Below are 22,548 nucleotides of genomic sequence, written 5' to 3'. Positions count from 1 at the left end.
ATTCCGCTGCCAATTTGTATAAAGGGTGCACTGAGTGACTCTACATATCTAGTTTGACACCATTATTAGAATTATTATCTTTCGAGAGTGAAAGGCTTTCTTAATTGAACGTCCTTTTAGTTGTGATTAATTGAAAACTGTTAATTTTCTATTGTTCAGTTACAACTTGAGGAGTGGCAGATAGAGTTTCGTTTGGATAATTGTGAGGTATTACATCTTGGTAAAACAAACAAGGGCAGGACTTATACCGTTATTGGTAGAGCGCTGGGTAATGCTGTCGAACAGAACAACCTAGAGGATCAGGTACATGGGTCTTTGAAATTTGTGTCACAAGTAAATGGGGTGGTTAAGAAGGCTTTTAACATGTTTGCCAACACTGCTCAGCCACTTGATTATAGAAATTGTGATTTCATGTTGAGATTGTACAGGACATTGGTAAGGCCACTTTTCGAGTACTGTATATAGTTCTAGTCACTCTGCTCTAGAAAGGATATCATTAAATTGGAGAGAGCTCAGAAAAGATTGACCAGAATGTTGCTGGGACTGGAGGGTTTGAGTTATGGTAGGACAGTTGATGAGCAGTGGAGGACTTTCAAAGCAATTTTTCAAAGTGCTGAGCAAAAGTATATTCCATTGAAAAGAAAAGACTGTAAGAAAAGGGGTAATCTGTGTATCTAAGGAAATAAGGGAGGCTATCAAATTGAAAGAGAAGGCATACAAAGTAGCCAAGAATAGCATGAAATTAGAAGATTGGGAAATCTTTAAAGGTCATCAGAAAGCCACAAAAAGAGCAATAAAGAAAAGTAAGATAGAACATGAGAAAAAAAATCAGCACAGAATATAAAGACAGATAACAAAAGATCCTATAAATATATAAAATGAAAAAGAGTGGCTAAAGTAAATGTTGGTTCTTTAGAGGATGAGAAGGAGTATTTAGTTATGGGATATGATGAAATGACCAAGGCATTGAATAGGTATTTTGTTCACAGGGGAGGACACTAATAACATGCCATAATTGACAAAGAGGCAAAGGTAGATGAGGACCTGGAAACAATCATTATCACGGAAGAGGTGGTGTTGGACAAGTTAATAGAACTTAGGATAGATAAGTCTCCTGGCCCTGATGGAATGCATTCAGGGTACAAAAAAAGATGGTGGGAGAAATAGCAAGTACAATGGTGGTAACTTTCCAAAATTCGTTGGACTCTGGGACAGTCCAAGCAGATTGGAAAACAGTAAATGTGACGCCACTGTTTAAAAAAGGAGGTAGACAAAAGATTGGGAACTATAGACCAGTTAGCTTATCCTCTGTAGTGGGGAAGATGCCTGAATCTATTACCAGGGAAGAAATAGCAAGGCATCTCAATAGAAATTGTCCCATTGGGCAGACGCAGCATTAGTTCATGAAGGGCAGGTCATGCTTAACAAATCTTGTGGAGTTCTATGAAGACATTACAAGCAAGGTAGACAATGGGATGTGGTATATCTAGATTTGCAAATGGCCTTCAATAAGAGGTTGCTGCATAAGATAAAGATGCATGGTGAGGAGCATAAAGTATTAGCATGAATAGAGAATTGGTTGACTAACAGGAAGCAAAGAGTGGGGATAAATGAGCGCGATTCTGCCTGACAATCAGTGACTAGTATTGTGCCTCAAGGATCAGTGTTGAGACTGCAATTATTCACAATTTATTCACAATGGTTTGGAGTTGGGGACCATGTGTAGTGTGTCGAAGTTTGCAGATGACACTAAGCTGAGTGGCAGAGCAAAGTGTACAGAGGACTGTGAAACTTTGCAGGGGAACTAGATACTTTGAGTGAGTGGGCAAAGGTCTGGCAGATGAAATACAATGTTAGTAAATGTGAAGTCATATGTTTTGGTAGGAGTAACAGTAAAAAGGATTATTACTTGAATGGTAAAATGTTGCTGCATGCTGGATTACAGAGAGACCTGAGTGTCCTTGTGCATGAATCACGGAAAGCTGGTCTGCAAGTACAACAAGTAATTAGGAAGGCAAATGGAATTTTGTCCTTCATTGCTAAAAGGATTGAGTTTAAACGCAGGGATGTAAAGTTGCAGCTGGATAGGGTGCTGGTGAGGCCGCACCTGGAGTACTGTGTGCAGTTTTAGTCTCCTTACTTGAGAAAGGATGTACTGGCACTGGAGGGGGTGCAGAAGAGGTTCACTAGGTTGATTCTAGAGTTGAGGTGGTTGGCTTATGAGGAGAGACTGGGTAGTTTGGGATTAAAGTTGTCCACTTTAAAATACATAGTTTGGAATTTCCCAAGGCCTTAGTCCACTAGTGGGGAAATTCACTTGAAAGTGGTAAGGATTTTTTTTACTTTATGTGTTATTGTTGGCTTGCTGGGTGAGCATTGATTGCTCAGAGGGCAAATAAAGGCCATTTTTTCTTAACAGATGACGTATAGCCTTTAAGATACCCCCTCAGAAGAATGAGGTGGTATCTTATAGAAACTTATAAAATTATGAAGGGAATAGATAAAACAGAAGTAGAGAGGATGTTTTCCACTGGCAAGTAAAACTAGGGCAAGAGGGCATAGCCTCAAAATTAGGGTGAGCAGATTTTGGACTGAATTAAGAAGGAACTTCTTCACTCAGAGGCTTGTGAATCTATGAAATTCCCTGCCCAGGGAAATAGTTGATGCTACTTCAGTAAACGTTTTCAAATCTAAAATAGATTTTTTTTTAACAATAAAGGAATTAACGGATACGGTGAGAGTATGGGTAAGTGGATCTAAGTTCATGAAAAGATCAGTCATGATCTTATTGATTGGTGGACCAGGCTCGAAGGCCCAGGCAGCCTACTCCTGCTCCTAATTCTTATAGTCTTATGATAGGCTAGGACTTTTTTAACTGGAAGGTAGGAGGTTAAAGGGGTGACCTTAAAGAGGTTTATAAAATTATGAGGGGCATAGCATAATATGGGTAGTAGAGGTCTTTTTCCCTATGGTGGGATTGTTCAAATTTAGGGGCATATTTTTAAGGTGAGAGGAGAAAGATTTAAAAGGGATCTTTTTTACATAGAGGGTGGTTTGTATGGAGAATGAACTGCTAGAAGAAGTGTTCAGTTACATTTAAAAGACATTTTGGATAGGTATATGAATAGCAAAGGTTTAGAGAGATATTGGCCAAATGCAGGCAAGTGGGACTAGTTTAGTTTGGGAAACTTGGTCGACATGGTCTGTTTCCATGCTATATGACTCGATGACTCTATGGCCCTATAAATCAACAGAGAGAGAATCTGGTTACATTCCAGGGGTAAAATAAGTTCAATTTGGAGTCAATGTATGAAAAGAATACAGAGCTCTTATCTCTTATTGTAGACATTCACTGCCTGGACTTGTTCCTGATGTTAGCTGAGCCTAAGTCAGATTTAAATTGAAATGGCTGATTGTCTAGGGTGTCCAACAGAGTGATACAATAGCTCAAAATTTCCAACAATAACTGGGATGAAATGATCAATCCTTCTGTGGGATAGATAAAGAGAAACATGCTGCTTTGAAAGTAGAACAATGTACAACTAAAGTAATGGGAGAATTCTTAAAAGCCTAATAGTGCATATATGGTATCATTCCCCTTCCATTGTAAGTTTAGATTTACAAAATGTTGTGGTATGTCAGCTGCTTCACTTAACCTCAGATGAAAGAAAGCACTCACATTTGGAGTGCCTTAAAGTACTAATCAAGGACATAAGAACCCATGTTGTTTACTTCCCTGAAACTATCATTTTCTTCCTTCAGGCTGTTCTGACTGCTCATTCCCTTCCTGAGGCCGCTAAGAATGTGATTCTTCCTTTTGATCGTCATCTGAAAACAACATGGCAAATATACAGCAAGCCTACTGGGAAAGCAAACCCCTTCAAAAAATAGGAAGGACTATAAAGGAATTTAATTAAAGTTGTCCTCCTTAAAATACATAGTTTGGAATTTCCCAAGGCCGTAGCCCACCAGTGAGAAAATTCACTTGAGAGTGGCAAGATTTTTTTTACTTAATTCATTAGATGTGATATCATTGGCTTGCTGGGTTAGCATTGATTGCTCATCCCTAATTGCTCAGAGGGCAACTAAATGTCAAACATGTTTTTTTAACAGCTGTTGTACAACCAAAACATCTCTGCAGATGTAAGTTTGGTGACTGATAAAGCCCTGAGAAAATCCATGGGATATCACATCTGAAAGGGTAGCAAGGGAACTTCAAACAGCAAGCCCTCAAAAGGGGAGATGCAATACAGCATAAGCTATTGGGATTTCCTGTGCCTACTGAAATAGTGATGGTTGACCATTACTCTCAGCAGTAAACCATCATTTGTGGATTATGTCCCAAACTACAGATACATTTGTGTTATTTAAATCTGCTTGTCATGCTTGTTAGTAGAGATTTCTCTGGGATGGGTAGGGGTGGTTGAGATGTTACTTTGATGTACAGTACATCAAGACATCAATATGACATCTAGAGCACGTGCCATTTGCCTGTGGAGCAAACATCATTTTCAAATGGACATGGCAGAGAGTGGTGGGCTAGTCCTCAGTGCAGGCAAGGGATAGCCTCAGTCTGTCAGGGTATCCTGGTATCGTAAGTCATGGGTAAAATCCACACACAGTCCAGGAGTTTGTTCAGTTGATTGCTTTGAGTGTTCATGATCAGGAGTCCTGCCGAAACACAATCAGGGTGGTGTTCAGTGGTCAGCCCTGCAGGACCATCACAAGCAGTCAGGGGAACTGATGATTATTAGTTGCAAAGACAGTGGTTGGGCTTTGATCTGTCATATCTAGGGGCTATTTATTGAGGGCAGTGAGATGTGGCATGGTGGGTCAGTCGTTAGCACTGCTGTCTCACAGTGCCAGGAGCCCGGGTTCGATTCCAGCCTCAGGCAATGTCTATGTGGAGGTTGCACATTCTCCCCATGTCTGCGTGGGTTTCCTTGGGTGCTCCAGTTTCCTCCCATGATTGAAAGATGTGTATGTTAGGTGAATTGGCTGTGCTAAATTGCCCATAATGTTCAGGGATGTAGGTTAGGTGCATTAGTCAGGGGTAAATATAGGGCAAGGAGACAAGTCTGGGTGAGTTATTCCTCCAAAGGTCAGTGTGGATTGTTGGGCCAAATCCACTCTGGGGGTTCTATGATAATGGCTTTAAGAAATGGATTTTGTCCGTTTTTGGTGAAGAGTGGTTGAGGCAGAAGTGCTGAGTTCCAAGCCAATAAAGTAAACAGCTTGTGAGGTTGTGGAGTTTTTTTTTTAAGTTGAAATAATAGAAGCATCTTGAATGGGTAGGATCCAGCTCCCACATAACCAAGACTTTTGTTTAACTTTCAGTAGTTGCTGGGTTCTTGAAGTTGGATGTGAAAGCTGTTACTCCTCTCAGTATCACAACTAAAAACTTGGGTTCTCTTTCTGCTGCGAGAATCACACGTGAGATAATCTGTTTCTGAATTTGTCTTTGCCAAGAGTGTGTTTAGGAAAGTTTCTACCTTAGAACAGTTGCTGTTCAGTAATTAAATAATCTGTTATTATTAATTAATAGAGTTAAGTTATTCCAATTCAAAATTCTTTTTTTTGTATGGGGAAGAATAAAGTGTATTTTGCTTCAAGCCTCATAGTTTGACTCAATCAAACAGCATCCAGAACACAATGCTGTGCACTTGACTTTAAAAGTAAGAAAAAATTGAGATCTAAGCCACCTCCTTAAAATATTTTGATGGGGTTTGGTCTAGTCCATAACAGAGAAGTCTAGGCTTAAACAGTCGTAGGCTTAAACATCCATTGATCATTCAGGAAGATTCAAGGGGGTCCTGCAGGGGAAGCAGAAGTCAATACCAAATGGGATGGGGGATTCAAGGCTTGTTGTGGAATGCACAGTAGGATGAGGGGAAAGGCATTTGCAGAGATGGGGACAACTGATTCAGCACATTGATGCAGCTAAATGACTGACGGACTAAATATCCCTTGTTACAGGGTGCAACATGTCCCACTGTATGGAGGAACATGTGTAGCCCAGATCAGCTGGGTTATGCCACTAATCTCTTCTGAGATCAAATAATCTCTTTTGTTCTTTGTATTTCTAGTTTAGGTCATTTCCATCAAGAATCTATCCTGCTGATGGGATGTCGGTCACTGGAGTTACCTTCCTAACGAGGTAAAGGTAGATGCAGGAAGACCAGGGCAAGCTCAGGAGCAGGTTGTTGCAGAGGACCAGGAGCATCAGTTCAGGGAGAGGTTGCAGCCATAGAACCTCTCTGTAGTGTCCAGAGGAGGAACCCCGGTGTTTTATGGTCCCGGACTCTATTTTCTGGTGATAACCCAGGTGCAGTGTTGACACAGGATCTGTGTGTCCCCAGACAATGTGATGAAATGTTCCAGATGCTGAAGCAGGATCCAAGGACTGCAGGTGTGGGAGGACAGCCTCTCCTGGTGATTGTGAAGGTGACTAACCACTTTGAACTTATCTGTGACTGGCTCCTTCCAGGAAATGCAGGGTGATCTGTGTGGAATCGCTCATTCATACTCCAACAAATGCATCAGGACAGTTACCAATGCCATCTGGGCAAAATTACACTGGCCCGTTTTGTTTCCTAACATTAAAGCCAGTGCTTCAGCACAGGCAGTAGGATTCAGCAACGTAACTGGCTTTCTTCAGGTACAGGATACCATGGAATGTAAACACATGGCGTTGAGAGGGCCAATTTACAACATTGTGAAATTCATCAATAGGAAGGGATTCCATCACATATTTTGGTCAGGTAATCTGTGATCACTGTTATCATTTCCTAGAGGAGTATGCCCTCTATCCTGGCAGCTATAATGATTCCTACATCCTGGAGCATTGTGGTTTACCTGGTACATTTGAGGGTTCAGGTCCCTTATAAGGCTGGTTACTGAGGGATAGGGGATACCTACCGTGACCATGGATCATAATGCCATTACACAACGCCAACTGTTGTGGAGCACAGATACAAGGCTGCCCATGTTTCATCCAGGGGCCATGGTGGAGCACAGTAAGGCTGTTGACAATATGTTTCCATTGTTTGGACCAGTCTAGGGTTACACTCCTGTACAGTCCAGACAGTATCATCGTAGTGTGCTGTGCTCTGCACAAATGGAACATTAAATAAGGTGTTGTAATAGATGCTACGTGATTGGGTGAACAGGTGTAGAATTCTGTGGTAGAGGGCAAGGTCACTGGGGAGGAGGAAGCTCTCTGATATGTGACAGCACTGAGCTGCATCAGGTACAACCAACCAGACATGACCTCAGTGACACTTGGTTCCAATGGAGGACTCAAGCATGGACTGTAAAGTATTCATTGTCTTCATGCCAGAATTGGGATTGTGTTCTTAGGGCAAACTTCAGCTTCCATTGATGTTGTGTTCCCTTTGTTTGTCTGGAGGTAAAAGCTCATGTTAGGATTAGTTCAGTTTTTTGCCTTGATGTAATATTCCCCAATGGGGGGGCATGGGGTGAGTTTAGCTCAGTTGATTGGATGGCTGGTTTGCAATGGAGAGTGATGCCAACTCCATGGCTTCAATTCCCTCACTGGCTGAGGTTACCATGAAGGATTTTCCTTGTTAACCTCTCCCATCATTTGAGACATAATGACCCTCAGATTAAACCACCAGCAGTTCTCTCTCTCTCTCTCTCTATCTATCTCTCTAATGAGAGAATAGTTCTATAGTCTTGTAAGACTATGGCGACTTTACCTTTACCCATACTGGATAGTGACAAACTGCAAATATCCGGTGAGCAGTGGGGACAGAGTGGGAGGAGTTCAGGCAGGTCATAGCTACAGACAAGTAGCGTGGGGTTAAAAGGTGATAAGAGTGTCAGCCATGCCAGTTATGTGCCATAAGCATCATGGCTTTGTGGCTGCTATATCATTCCATTGCCAGTGAGGGGCAAAACCAGATTGCGAATTCTGTGAGGTACATACTGGCCTATTAAATATGGCAAGGTGTAAGTAATCCCAGTCTTTCGGTGGATATCTGTTGAGTGGTGAGTTGTTCTGGTACCAGAGGTGACGGACTCCACTGAGAAGGGATAGGTAGTTAATGTGGTGAGTTCAGTAAGATGCAGCAAGAAAACCTACTCGGCCTTGGGGTGAAAAGCCCTCCAAAAAAAAAAGTGAGGCAGCTCACACTTAATCCAAAAAGGTAATATTTAGCCCCATCTTTTTATCATTAGTCTTTATATTCTCATGAGCACAGTTGATGATAAGCAAACTCTATGAGGAAATTTACTAAATTAATCATATCATTCCTAACTAAACACCCATTCTTTGTGATCCAGATGATAGTTATTACAACCACTCATTGAAAAGTTTCTCCATATGATATGCCTGAGGGAAAGTACTAAGCTTGTCTTTTTGAAAGCACATTGCTTTCCTTTCCCAGAGGCTACAAAACACCACAAAGACTATTCTCATTGGCCTGTCTTTTCTTTTTTTCTCTCTTCTCCACACTTGGTTCCCATTTGGAGTAAGCACAGGCAGGTCAGAGCATGAACTGGAAGACTTAACTCCTGAATTTCTGAATGAGAGGGAATTCAAGCTGATTATGTTGACTTTGGTTAAATTCTTTTTGTTATTCTCCGTCTTTTATCTAAATAGCAAAGAAAAAGAACAAAAAAAAGGGGGGGAGAAAAACAAGTGGCTTTGAATGGATAATCTACTGCTGAAAATCACCCATTTTCTAAAGTACTTAACCCATGACGTGACACAGAATTGGACAGAGGGAATGGTACTGAGGCAGGATTCCTATAAATGCGGCTAATGAAGGTCAAAGGTTCCACTCAGCTTGCTGGTGGTCCCAAGAGTCTGAATAGAAGAAGAAAAAAGTACAAATACCAGGTTAAAGCCACAAAGAGACAGTCATGTGGCTGTAAAGATGGTATTGTTCTCTTTTGTGTTTGAATGCGGGCTGTTTCCGATAATAGACAGTGAGAACTCATTCCACTGAAACGTGGACAATTGTGCACAAAGTTCATTGTTCTTCTAATATAAAACACTTGGTAACTGCAAGTTGCCAAGGTCTGTCTCCTTTCAAAATGGAATATATTTTATGTACATTGTCAGGATGTTTTAGCATTTATTTTCTCATTATGTTTAGCAGGTAAACTAAACTATTTTTCTTGATAACTCTGGGCTTGCTCTCAATGCGTTGAGGTTATGTTTTTGTGCAGCTTTTACACAGATGTAGAATACCAGAAACAGTTACAAACAAAAACAGAGAGTCTTTAAACTCATTTTCAGACGCTGGCAACAACTGCAATTGAGGTCTCACAAAGTTAACCTTGGTTACTTGTGTTGGGGTGGCTGGCTCATAATCCTGCTTGGACTGTTACTCGCTCCTTACTGAGTACATTTAAGTGCATCTGTACATGAAAATCAGTCACAGTAGAGTATCGGCTTTTCTATTAGTATTATGTGATGCCCTAACCAGATTTGTTTGGTGAGGGAGTATTATTCAAACAGGTACAGTGGGGGACTATGGTGAATTTTGGACATCAGTGTAAAATGTGCAGTATAGTCTCAGCTGCATTTTAAATTCTTCTCCACATCTCAGATTTTTTGTCAGCCTTTTTCCTAGGATGATGACGTCAGCGTGTACGAGGGGGCATAACTACAAATTGAGGGGTGATAGATTTAAGACAGATGTCAGAGGCAGGTTCTTTACCAGAGAGTGGTAAGGGCGTGGAATGCCCTACCTGCTAATGTAGTCGACTCAGCCACATTAGGGAGATTTAAACAATCCTTCGATAAGCACATGGATGATTTTGGGATAGTGTAGGGGGATGAGCTGAGAATAGTTCACAGGTCGGTGCAACATCGAGAGCCGAAGGGCCTGTTCTGCGTTGTATTGTTTTATGTTCTATGTTCTAATAGATACAAACATCCATCCTCACAAAGGAATCTATACCAGAAGGACAGCTGTGGAAGCAAGTTTTGGCAAATACCTTGTCAAACATCAGGAGCAACAAAAAGTAAAGACAGTGAACAAGGAAACAGATTTGAACAGAAATTTTATCAGACAGTAGAGCAGATCCTCATCAAAGTGGACACTCTCGATAGAGATGTGGCAGTGAGTTGAATGCAAAACAAAAGCCAAAGAACTGCGGATGCTGGAAATCGGAAACAAAAATAGAAATTAATGGAAAAACTCATCAAGCCTGGCAGCATCTATGGAGAGAAAGTAGAGTTAACATTTCAAGTCCAGTCTCCTGATTCAAAGTCATGAAATCATCTGGAAAAGACATTACTTATTACAGCACTACAAACATTACACAGAAAAGCTTTAATTTTAACATGGTTATTCTTGGCAGTGTAGAGTTTTCAAGGCAGGGGTTGGGTGTGGGGAGGGGAGGGAGGTGTTTGAGGTTTCTCCTCATTGTCCACTTCAGATAGTCAAACTAGATTTAATGTTGACCCTGAAAGATAGCTCAGTTGAGGTTGGGTGAGATTATAAAACTGTTAAAATGTCAAATCTGATGCCCGCCTCATCTTTGACCAACTGATTTCTGAGTTTAACAGTTTTGAGGACAAGGAATAGGACATCAATCACCATTTAGTCATTTGGCTGATATAATATTTTAATGAAAAACACAACTTTGATCTAAACTACTTTTGAGTTAAAACCAGGTCAGCAGTTTTTCCAGGCCTTATGCAATTGGCAAGCTAACACAAGAAGGCGTTTTCTGGAGAAAAGATCAGTGCTTCATTTCAATACTCATAAGGTCACAGAACCCCACATATTTCCCACATTGGACACCAAACCCCACTCAGTCCAGAGCTGGGTCCATGATCAGACCATCACTTGGTACCCTTCGCAACATCAGATAACATAGACACAACTGCAGCTTGTTTCGGGATGCTCTTCATGTGACTGTAAGCTTAGTCTGTTGGTCAGACTTATTTCCATATGGAAAACCTGCCGAAACAAAACTATGTGTGTGTCAGAGTTAAAACATCAAAGCATGTGGAGAAATTCAAGCTTCACATTCCCTAACAGATGCTCTTCTCCCCTGTCAGCCAGGCCTCAGTAATACTATTACCACAAATTCAGAGCACTGAACATTCACATGTCACTCTGGGCATGGGCACTTAAATCTAAGCGGGCACAAACATGCAGTGCTGATGGCGTGCTGCAACGTCCTAGGTGCCATTTTTCAAATGAAACATTAAACTGCCTCATTGCCTCAGATAGGTCTGGAACATATCAGCTCAGCGAGCAAACCTACATCCACATCTGGAACATTTTTGGATCTTTGGAAGCTGTGTTTGTGTAGAAGTGACCTGTACAAGAAGGCTGGATTGCACCTAAATTGGAAGGGGGCTAATATACTGGCAGGGAGATTTGCAAGAGCTGCTTGGGAGGATTTAAACTAGTAAGGTGGGACCCAGGGAGATAGTGAGGAAAAATTTCAATCTGAGACTGGTGCAGTTGAGAACAAAGGTGAGTCAAACAGTCAGGGCAGGCAGGGACAAAGCAGAGAACAAGGTAGGACTGATAAATTAAACTGCATTTATTTCAATGCAAGGGTCCTAACAGGGAAAGCAGATGAATTCAGAGCATGGTTAGGAACATAGGACTGGGATATCATAGCAATTACAGAAACATGGCTCAGGAAAGGGCAGGACTGGCTGATTAATGTTCCAGGATACAAATGCTACAGGAAGGATAGAAAAAAGAGACAAGAGAGGAGGGGGAGTGGTGTTTTTGATAAGGGATAGCATTACAGCTATACTGAGGGAGGATATTCCTGGAAATACATCCAGGGAAGTTATTTGGGTACAAGTGAGAAATAAGAAAGGGATGATCACCTTTTTGGGATTGTATTATAGACCCCCTAATAGTCAGAGGGAAATTGAGAAATAAATTTGTAAGGACATCTCAGTTATCTGTAAGAATAATAGGGTTGTTATTGTCAGGAATTTTAACATTCCAAACATAGACTGGGATTGCCACAGTGTTAAGGGTTTAGGTGGAGAGGAATTTGTTAAGTGTGTACAAGAAAATTTTCTGATTCAGTATGTGGATGTACTTACTAGAGAAGGTCCAAGACTTGATCTACTCTTGGGAAATCAGGCAGGGCAGGTGACTGGGGAGGAGCACTTTGGGGCCAGCGACCATAACTCTGTTAGTTTTAAAATAGTGAAAAGGATAGACCAGATCTAAAAGTTGAATTTTAACGGCAAGGATTAGGCAAAAACTTTCAAAAGCTGATTGGGCGCAGATGCTTGCAGGTAAAGGGACGGCTGGAAAAAGGGAAGCCTTCAGAAATGAGATAACGAGAGCCCAGAGAAAGTATATTCTTGTTAGGATGAAATGAAAGGCTGGTAGGTATAGGGAATGCTGGACGATTAAAGAAACTGAGGGTTTGGTTAAGAAAAAGAAGGAAGCATATGTCGGGTATAGACAGAATAGATCGAGTGAATAAAGGCAGTAGGAGTATACTTAGGAGGAAAATCAGGAGGGCAAAAACGGGACATGAGATAGGTTTGGCAAATAGAGTTAAGGAAAATCCAAAGGATTTTACAAATATATTAAGGACAAAAGGGTAACTAGGGAGAGTATAGGGCCCCTCAAAGATCAGCAAGGCGGCCTTTGCGTGAGCCGCAGGAGATGGGGGAGATACTAAACGAGTATTTTGCATCAGTATTTACTGTGGAAAGGACATGGAAGATATGGAATGTAGGGAAGTAGATGGTGACATCTTGAAAAATGTCAACATTACAGAGGAGGAAGTGCTGGATGTCTTGAAACACATAAGAGTGGATAAATCCCCAGGACCTGATCAGATGTACCCTAGAACTCTGTGGGAAGCTAGGGAAGTGATTGCTCGGCCTCCTCTTGAGATATTTGTATCATCGATAGTCACAGATGAGGTGCCAGAAGACTGGAGGTTGGCTAACATGGTGCCACTGTTTAAGAAGGGTGGTAAGGACAAGCCAAGGAACTATAGATGAGTGAGCTTGACGCTAGTGGTGGGCAAGTTGTTGAGGGAATCCTGAGGGACAGGATGTACATGTATTTGGACTGATTACAGATAGTCAACATGGCTTTGTGCGTGGGAAATCATGTCTCACAAACTTGATTGAGTTTTCTTTGAACAAGTAATAAAGCGGATTGATGAGGGCAGAATGGTGGATGTGATCTACATGCACTTCAGTAAGGCATTCGACAAGGTTCCCCATGGGAGACTGGTTAGCAAGGTTAGATCTCATGGAATACAGGGAGAACCAGCCATTTGGATACAGAACTGGCTCAAAGGTAGAAGACAGAAGGTGGTGGTGGAGGGTTGTTTTTCAGACTGGAGGCCTGTGACCAGTGGAGTGCCACAAGGATCGGTGCTTGGCCCACTACTTTTCGTCATTTACATAAATGATTTGGATGTGAGCATAAGAGGTACAGTTAGTAAGTTTGCAGATGACACCAAAATTGGAGGTGTAGTGGACAGCGAAGAGGGTTACCTCAGAGTACAACAGGATCTTGATCAGATGGGCTAATGGGCTGAGGAGTGACAGATGGAGTTTAGTTTAGATAAATGTGAGGTGCTGCATTTTGGGAGAGCAAATCTTAGCAAGACTTTATACACTTAATGATAAGGTCCTAGGGAGTGTTGCTGAACAAAGAGACCTTGGAGTTCAGGTTCATAGCTCCTTGAAAGTGGAGTCGCAGGTAGATAGGATAGTGAAGAAGGTGTTTGGTATGCTTTCCTTTAGTGGTCAGATTATTGAGTACAGGAGTTGGGAGGTCATGTTGCGGCTGTACAGGATATTCGTTAGGCCACTGTTGGAATATTGCGCACAATTCTGCTCTCCTTTATAAGAAAGATATTGCGAAACTTGAAAGGGCTTAGAAAAGATTTACAAGGATGTTGCCAGGGTTGAAGGGTTTGAGCTATAGGGAGAGGTTGAATAGGCTAGGGTTGTTTTCCTGGAGCGTCGGAGGCTGAGGGGTGTCCTTATAGAGGTTTACAAAATTATGAGGGGCATGGATAGGGTAAATAGGCAAAGTCTTTTCCCTGGGGTGTGGGAGTCCAGAACTAGACGGCATAGGTTAGGGTGAGAGGGGAAAGATATAAAAGAGACCAAAGGGGCAACTTTTTCACGCAGAGGGTGATACATGTAAGGAATGAGCTGCCAGAGGAAGCGATGAAGGCTGGTACAATTGTAACATTTAAATGGCATCTGGATGGATATATGAATAGGTGGAATTTGGAGGGATATGGACCAGGTGCTGGCAGGCAGGATCAGATTGGGTTGGGATATCTGGTCGGCTTGGATGAGTTGTACCAAAGGGTCTGTTTCCATGCTGTACATCCCTAGGACTCTATGACTCTATATGTTGCATTATTTTCAAGTTTCAGCAGTTATGCCCAGTGTACGGAGTAATATGTAAACCTCAATAATGTTCTATAAGGATGTGAAAGTCTGAAAGGGTTAATGCTGAGATGTACATTCAGCACTACTCATTATGAAGATGCCATATGTACTCCAAAAAGAGAACAGTTTCGAATTTCAAAGTATTAAGACTTAACATCTATGTCTTCCTCATAGTCTAAGTAATAACATCTATCACACCAATGTAATTTGTATCTAGTTGTCGTCATGCAATAAACAAAATCTTGTTTAAGACAACAGCCTCTTAATAGACTAGAGGTGTTTTCGTTCTCCTAGATAAGACTAGCAGGTCATGAAGATCCCAGTAGGAAAATGTATGCTGGCAATAAGTGCGCATAATCTGATGAACTGTGGTGTAGATTCATCATAAAACAAACCAACATTTCAGAAACAGATTATCTGCTCATTATCAATTGTTGCTGATTTTCTTACATTGGTGGTGGCAACACTTTTAAAGTGCTTCATTGGCTGAAAAGGATGTCCTGATATTGTGAAAGGTGCTATACAAATGAAAGTCTCCCCCCACCCCCCACCCCACCCCCACCCCCCTCTAAGCAGTCTGGTCCAGTCAAGATTCAGCTCTCGGTGTCATTTCTCAGGTATTACTGTGGATATTCCACCAGTGCTTCAGCAGAAAGCAATCACGATTGTTGAGAAATCAAGGTGAAGTCTTAAGTGCCATGTTTTAAAAAACTACCAAGACTAAAAAGCATGAACAACATGCAGTAAATCAAGTGGCTGAAACCAAGGTCAGGGTAAGAATTTTTTGTAGGGTTAGAAATTGAGACAGATAAGGAATTTAATTCCTTTGAGACACTTGGAAAAAATAAGTTAAATCAGAGAAAGTGATTATTTTTAACTCCTTTAGGTAAATATATCTCTTACTTGGAACAATAGCAGAAGAGCTCATGACCAAGATAATATGAACAAATGGGAAGAACAAGACAGAAAGTGTCTTTGTTCAGAAATAGCATGTAAGTTCTTACACATATTATGGCTTATTATTTAATTCTACATTCCCAGTGTGGAAGATATATTCTCAAAGATCATAATGTTGTGACACCAGCTTCAATTTAGCAACCTGCTTGTGGGTGGCACGGTGGCACAGTGGTTAGCACTGCTGCCTCACAGCGCCAGAGACCCGGGTTCAATTCCCGCCTCAGGCGACTGACTGTGTGAAGTTTGCACATTCTCCCCGTGTCTGCGTGGGTTTCCTCCGGTTGCTCCAGTTTCCTCCCACAGTCCAAAGATGTGCAGGCCAGGTGAATTGGCCATGCTAAATTGCCCATAGTGTTAGGTAAGGGGTAAAGGTAGGGGTATGCGTGGGTTGCGCTTCGGCGGGGCGGTGTGGACTTGTTGGGCCAAAGGGTCTGTTTCCATACTGTAAGTAATCTAATCTAAAAAATCTAATCTGCTTCTGAAAGTCTAGCATTGGTACAAACATGATACAGAACTACAGGTGAAGGTATCCATTATGATGCTTATTTAACCAAATGATCTTTAGTTAATTTATTTTGTGTTTTATTTCCTCACAGTGCATCGAAAGCAGATGAAAATCACCAACAACTCAAAACCAATCATCAATGCTGTAATAACAGTCACATGAAAATGGACAGTTGCTTATCGTAAATTGGCATCTTATGTGAATGAAGCCAATAGACAATCAGAACAGTGATATTACTGATAAAGCTCTCAGAAACAGAACAGAAATATTTAGCATGGTTGCATCTTGCAAGATGAGCTTCAAGTACACCAATGTATCCATCATCATTGTCTTTGTTAATGTTGTTGTCTGTGTCATGGGCCAGTCGTAAATTGATTTCTTTCAAAAGGCTGAGGATGCATTTTGGACACTTGCGTTAATGGCCTTTAAACTTCAGTTTAACTTAAGAGTTCAGCCTGACCCCAAACTGCTCCTGGGAGGGAGTGGGACAGAGGCCACATTTTAGCTTGTTAACACCCTGAAGATACATCCTTCGACAGCTGGTAAGGACTTGCGATTTGTTTTGATGCTTTCACAGTTGAGTTCAACTGGAAGCTACACGCAACCCATTGAACCCTGTTTGACTTTCGCAGGAGATTTCAAAGATGAATGACAAGTATATTATTGTGATTATGACGGAACTGAACTAAGGGAATAATTGCCCCAATGTTGACTGTAGTTTTATTGTCCCTCGGGATACAAAAGTGACATTGTATCTGTAATAATATTCAACGGTTGCAATTGGCTCCAGATAGCCTTTGCATTATTTACCATTCACAGTCTTTAATGGCTGTCAACTTATAATAGGTTTTTTGTCCTTCATGAAAATTTTTTGAAAGTATATCTGCCAGATCATTTTCCATTATCTAAATAAAAACGACAACAATGTTTGAGCAATCGAGAACTGAGGAGCAGTTGCAGTGAAGTAAAATTGTAGGATTTTAATATTTTGTTCAATTTAGTTGACAATAGCTCACTTCATGTAGGCCTCCCACTGACCTACCTGGATCAGTGTACATACCAAACTTCAAACTCAACCTAGCTGATTAATGACTTCAGAAAAGCTACTGCGGACCCAAACAAAAGCTGACAAGTAAACAGATTAAAACAGATTTTAACAGAAAGGATGTACAGAATCAGGATACACCAAAACCAAGTCTGCTTCAAGGTGAATAATATAGTTACATTATTTTCGATTACATCAGGTTTGCAAAATTTCTGTTTGTAGTTTGGTAGCTACAAAAAAGAATTGAGCTAAATGTGACAACTGCATCGTTACCCGTCAGTGTCAAATTCACTTGTAAAGTTTTAAAGGGTTAATGCTAAGGAACGCATTTAGTGCTGTCTAATGTGATGATGTCACATGGATTCAGACAGGAAAACAGGTGTGAATCTCAGAAGATTAAGACCTAACATTGAGGTTTCCCTGTAATCTCAGTAACAATATTTTAGTTACTCTCTTGCAATAAACTACATCTTGCTGAAGACAGGACCCTTTTCTCACTAATCTATCAGATATTTGGTATATATTTCCTCATGTTCAGGAGAATAAAAGGTGATCTCATTGAAATATGCAAGATTTTGAATGGTCTGAATAGTGAGCGATTGTTTCCTCTGGCTGTGGAATCTAGAAGCCAGGAATAGACACAGGATAAGGTGCTGACAATTTAGGACTGAAATGAAGAGAAATTTGTTCACTCAGAGAGTTGTGAATCTTTAAGTTCTCTACCCCATTGCTCTATTTCTTGATCATTTAATGCATTTAAGGATGTCATGGATGAATTTTTGGTCACTCAGGTAATTCTTGGATATGGAAATGGATGAGAAAATGGATTCGAGGCTGTTGAGCATCCATATATTGAATGGCAAAGCAGGCTTGAGGCGCCATATGATCTACTCCTGCTTTGATATCTTCTCATGATTTGGTTCTCAGGAAGGTCTACTGAAGTGTTATTTTCTTAATCTTACAGCAACCACCAAGAGAGTTAGAGTCTGGTGAATGTGATAATGATCTTATTAGCAAATAAATTCTTTTTGCTACCCATTTTATTTGATTGGTGATCTTTAGTTTATGTTCAGTTAAGAGATGGTATTTTATTTATGCTGATTATGATACCTATAGATAACATTTCACAGGGGTGGAAAATCTGAAAGCTAACTGTTTATGTTGGGAGGTCATGTTGCGGTTGTAGAGGACATTGGCTTGGCCACTGTTGGAATATTGCGTGTAATTCTGGTCTCCCTCCTATAGGAAGGATGTTGTGAAACTTGAAAAGGCTCAGAAAAGATTTACAAGGATGTTGCCAGGGTTGGAGGATTTGAGCTATAGGGAGAGGCTGAACAGGCTGGAGCTGTTTTCTCCAGAGTGTCAGAGACTGAAGGACGATCTTATAGAGGTTTACAAAATCATGTGGAACATGGATAGGATAAATACACAAGGTCTCTTCACTGGGGTCATGGAGTCCAGAAGTAAAGGGATAGGTTTAGAGTGAGCAGTGTAAGATTTCAAAGGGACCTAAGGGGTAACCTTTTCACGTAGAGAGTTGTATGTGTATGGAATGAGCTGCCAGAGAAGTGGTGGAGGCTGGTACAATTACAACATTTAAAAGCCATCTGGATGGGTATATGAATAGGAAGGGTTTAGAGGGACTTGGGCCAAATGCTGACAAATGGGACTAGATTAGGTTAGGATATCTGGTCAGCATGGACGAATTAGACTGAAGGGTCTGTTTCCATGCTGTACGTCTCTACGACTGTGACATTGTAAGGTTTCATAAATCCTAGATATCACTCAATGGATGGTTGTTAAAAATGTTCTTAACACAATAAGAGGCGGTAGTTGAGGCACATTATCAGTATATGTACAGAGAGCTTTATTCTGTATTAGCTCAATATTGCACCTGACCTCCCTCAGCAGGCAGTTAGAATTAGACTTTGAAATTCTTCAGATTAAGCAATTTCCTCAGCCTTTCCTCTGTCCCCTTACAAATTCCCGATGGAAGGACTTATTACACATCATTATCATCATCATCATCAGTGATTCCAATTGACTCTATAAAAATATTTCTTAAATTCTTGATTAAAATTTGCAAATACATTATTCCAATATGTTTGTAAATATTGCAGTATGCTCTGAGGAGTGGTCTGAGTCTATACCTGTCTTTATGTTACAGATGCAGACCAGTTGTATATTTTGTTATTACTCCCAAACAGCACAAATGAAAATGCAACTGAGGACCTGCTGACAGTGCACAAAGAATGAATAATGCTGCCAATACTGCCACCAACAGAAAATCAGTGGTACTGCAGCCATAAAGTCCAAGTTTGTCATCGATGCCACCAAGGGTTAATGTTTGTAAAGTACACACAGCAGAGCAATTTATAATATTTAAGATTGTTAGACTTGGCTCAGTTGGCCAAATGCTGATTTCAGAATTGGAAGGTTATGAGATCAAACCCCATTCCATACTTGCAGGCACTGGCATGTCAGTGCAGAACTGCAGAATTGCTCTCGAGAAAGTAGCGATGTGTTTTGTTTTAAGACTTTAAGGCAAAACTTTGCATGCCCTTGTCAGTGGATTAAAAATTAAAGGATACATTTCAAAGAAGAGCTTGGTTTCTTCCAGTCTTCTGTTCAATCTTATCACCATCTAAACACATGATTTCACTAGTTATTTCATTATTGTGATTATGAGACGAAAGTAGCTGCATTACTCCACATTTTCAAGTACAAACTTTAGTGTGATGTATTTCGCGGGCTGTTTTCTGAGATTGTGAAAGGCGCTATACAAATGAAAGTTGTTTCTTTAAAACTGAAATCCAACATAAGACAATATAAATAAGTAGTTACAATGGAGTGCAGTGGGTCATAACGTTGTTACAAGCTCTGGTCCAACATGTACATTCTGGCGTCCTTTGAGAAATCCCTATGAAATCCAAGCTTTCAATATTTCTTCATACATTTTCTTGTATTTTGAAGCTTTGTTGTGTTTTATTGTTCCATATGAATTGATTTTTTTAGTCTTGCCACTAAAATTCAGTGTAATTCAGTACTTGTTCACCACCTTCTGTAAAATTGTTTTTGGCCTATGAATCATTTTAATGCATGGTACATGGGTGTCATTGCCTGGCCAGCATTTATTCCCGTCCACAGCTGCCCTTGAGGAGGTGGTGGTGAACTACCTCCTTGAATTGCTGCTGTCCATGTCCTGTAGGTAGACTCACAATACCTTTGGGAGGGGGTTCCAGGATTTTGACCCAGTGACAGTGAAGGAATAGCAACATATTTGTGAGTCAGGATGGTGAGTGGCTTGGAGGGAAACTTGCAAGTGATGGTGTTTCCATATTTCTGCTACTCTTGTCCTTTTAGATGAAAGTGTTCCAAGGTTTCTGCCTAAGGATCATTGATGAATTTCTGCAGTACATCTTGTAGATCGTACATTTTGCTGCTACTGAGTGTCAGCGGTGGAAGGAGTGGACGCTTGTGGATGTAATGCCAATCAAGCAGGCTGCTTGTCCAAGATAGTATCAAGCTTCTTGACTTTGTTGGAGCTGCACTCATTCAAGTAAGTGGGGACTATTCCTCACACTCTTGACTTGCATCTTCTAGGGTAGTCTTCGCAGAGTCAGGTGGTGAGTTACTTGCTGCAGTATTCCTAGCCTCTGACCTACTTTTATAGCCACTGTAATTGTATGATGAGTCCAGGTGAGTTGCTGGTCGATGGTAACCCCAAGGATGTAGATAGTGAGTGGATTCAGAGATGGAGCACCATTGAATGTCAAGGGATAATGGTTAGATTGTCCATTATTGAAGATTGTCATTGCCTGGTGTTAGTGTGGCACAACAGTTACTTGACATTTGTCAACCCAAACCTAGATATTGTCCAAATCTTATTGCATTTGGCATAAACCATTTCAGTGTCTGAGGGGACACGAACGGCACTGAACATTATGCAATCATCAACAAGCATCCCGATTTCTTTGACTTGATTATGGATGGAAGGAGATTGATGAAGATATTGAAGATGTTTGGGCCTAGGACACTACCCTTAGGAACTCTTACAGACATATTCTGGAACTGAGGAGACTGACCTAGGACAACCACATCCAGCTTCCTCTGTGCGAGATATGACTCCAACAAGTGGAGTGTTTGTCCCCGATAACCATTGGTTCCAGTTTTGCTAGGGTTCCTTGATGCCACACTCAGTCAAATGCAGGTTGATGCTAAGGGCTGTCACTCCTCACTTTTGGAAGCCAGCTCTTTTGCCAGGTTTGAATCAAGGCTGTAATGAGATCAGGAACTGGCTGAAATTTATGGAACATAAACTGGACATCAGAAATTTTTATTACCATGTAGCAGGTTATTGCTGAGTGTGTCCTGCTTGATGGTACCTTCCATCTTTTTAGTGATGATTGAGAGTAGGCTTATGGGACAGCAGTGGGTTGGATTTGTCCTGCTTTATATATATAGGACATATCTAGCCAATTTTCCACATTGTCGGGTGGATGCCAATGTGGTAACTGTGCTGGGTTAGCGAGCAGCAAGTTCTGGAACATTGTAGGCCCACAGTCTTTGTAATATCCAGTATCTTGATATCACATGCAGTGAATCGAATTGGCTGAAGACTGGTCTCTGTAATACTGGGGACCACTGGAGAATGCCAAGATGGGTCATCTGATTGTTGTGAATGCTTCAGCCTTATCTTTTGCAATGATATGTTGGGGTCTTCCATCATTTGTGGAGCTTACTCCTTCCCAAGTTATTTAAGTGTCCACCAACATTCATGATTGGATGTGGCAGGATGGCAGAGCTTAGATCTGATCTTTTACTTGTGAGATCGCTTAACTCTGTCTATCACTTACTGCTTATAGTGTTTGGCAAGTCATCCTGTTTGGTGGCTTCATCAGGATGACACTTCATCATCAGGAATGCCTGGTGCTGCTCCTGGCATGTCCTCCTGCACTCTCCTTTGAACAAGGGTTGATCCCCTGACTCGATGGTAATGGTTGAGTGGGGCATATGCCAGGCCATGAGTTTGCAGATTGTGCTGATGTACAATTCTATTGCTGTTAATGGCCCATGGATACCCAGGCTTGAGTTGCTAAGTGTATTGAAACTCTGTCCCTTTTCACATGATGATAGTGCCACACAACATGATCGAGATTATCTCAATGTGAAAGCATTACTTCATCTCCGCAAGGTAGGTGCAGTGTTCACTCTTGCCAGTGCTATCATGGACAGATGCATCTGCAGCCAGAAGATTGGTAAGGATGTTTTTCCTACTTGTTTGTTCCCTCACTACCTGCCTCAGACGCAGTCTAGCAACTATGTCCTTTAGGACCTGACCAGCTCGATCAGTTGTGCTGTTGCTAAGTGACTCTTGATGCTGGACTTTGGAATCCTCCATCCAAAGAACTTTTTCCATCCTTGCCACCCTCAGGGCTTTCTCCATGTGTCATGGAACATGGAGGAGAACCAATTCATCAAGTAAACAAGGATGTAGATAGTGAGGGGATTCAGAGATGAAGCACCATTGAATGTCATGGGGCAATGGTTAGATTGTCATTGCCTGGTGTTTGTGTGGCACAACTGTTACTTGACATTTGTCAACCCAAACCTAGATATTGTCCAAATCTTGTTGCATTTGGC

The sequence above is a fragment of the Chiloscyllium plagiosum genome, unplaced genomic scaffold (assembly GCF_037043375.1).
Source record: "Chiloscyllium plagiosum isolate Xiang-an unplaced genomic scaffold, Cpla_swu_hap1 HiC_scaffold_6, whole genome shotgun sequence".
Classification (NCBI taxonomy): Eukaryota; Metazoa; Chordata; class Chondrichthyes; order Orectolobiformes; family Hemiscylliidae; genus Chiloscyllium; species Chiloscyllium plagiosum.
Note: the sequence above shows the minus strand (reverse complement) of the source record.